Genomic DNA, 1,628 nt, shown 5'->3' with positions numbered 1-1,628 from the left:
AACCATGAATTTGTAAAAAGATGGAGAACCTTTGCAATGGAATGAAACAAATAAAGTGCAATGACGCATGCTTTATATATGTCATAGGATTGTTACAATCTGATATTCAATGAGATTATGAAAAACACATAACTGTTTATAAGGCACTGTAGACACATTAAAAGTCTACTTTGAAAGTTTATCTTGTCTATTATTTTAGAAGTAATGACAACACACAGCTGACCATTCTGAGTATATATTTTAAGATTATGCATCATCTACTTCAGGCTCTGTAATTTACTAACACACTATGTTTGTAATCATCTGTGCAAACGATCTGGAATAATCTGAGAAGTAACATCCGTGTCTTCTCTTCTGCAGACTGAATCTTCCACTGAACAGGGTCAGGGCCACCTGTGACTCATGTGAGTCTGAAGTCCCAAATATCTCTTTCCTGGAAAAATTACGTATTCCATTCTGACTATAGTAGTAGGTATACGATACTCCTTGTGTTCCTGCCAATAGAGGGAGTTCATTTTTGGAATCTTATTGAAACCACCCACAGGGAAGATGAGTAGGGCCATATGGGTGGGCTGAGCATGGAATTACTACAAAGAAGCACTGAGTTCTCAGCCCCTGGGGGTGCTGCCAAGATGCTGAGGAGTGAATCTCTGGGTTCACTCCTGTACCATGACTTCAACAACTGTGATGCCCAGAGTCCACACAGAAGACACAAACTCTTCCACTGTGCACTTTGCTGGTTTCCTTGTAGGATCTCTACTAAAGAGGTCTACTCTGACCTCTGAAGACACTTCAGTGTACATGTACACCCACATGTGCATGTATGTGTGTTTGTGTGTATGCGTGCATGTGTGTATCTAGCATGTACAAATTACCATCATTAAGTCTCTAATTCATGACTTCACAACTAGAGATGTTTAGGGTGGGATTGAGGTGAGAGAATGTAATACTGCCCCAGGATCAACTAATGTATGAATCTCTTGGACGATCCAGTCAGTTGCCTTGTGTGCTTGCGTCTCATGTTGGCCCATTGATAAAGAATGCCACTAAACACTTCATGAACTGGAGTGGAGCAAGTGACATTCATTTATATGATGTCTGATTCTGAAGAAAGAATTGGTAGGATCTTTCTCTTCAACACCTGATTTTTTTTTTATTCGGATGAACTTGTATACACACTCCTTCTTTGGTGGCTATGGTTCTCTATAACTTCTCACCACTAGAGGTATGAATATTGGTAAAAGAAGTGTTCCTACAAAATTTTCATGCAGTCTTTGTTGGCAAATTTATTTTCATTAAGTAGTGTTGATGATTCCAACAATTTCTCATGCAAATAATGAGCAAACTTTCTTCTCTCTCATTATATCTTGAAAATTCCCTTTTGGGTTGTGGTTGTATCTGTATTTCTGATCATTCACTAATTGATGGAGCAGCCTAGTAGTCTGAAGTTGAGGAAAGAACGAAATGCGGGTTTTGAGATCTTCCCAGCATATCACAGAATTCTGTAAAACACTGAAATTTTGCTTTCAGGACCCTACATGCCAGAGCTCATTATTTCCTGCTCTCTTCCATCTGAGTTTTCACTTATCTCATTTGGTCATGGGATGAAAGAGCCCTTCCTGGATTTG

Source organism: Chinchilla lanigera, unplaced genomic scaffold, assembly GCF_000276665.1.
Source record: "Chinchilla lanigera isolate Chin_1 unplaced genomic scaffold, ChiLan1.0 scaffold00202, whole genome shotgun sequence".
NCBI lineage: Eukaryota > Metazoa > Chordata > Mammalia > Rodentia > Chinchillidae > Chinchilla > Chinchilla lanigera.
Note: the sequence above shows the minus strand (reverse complement) of the source record.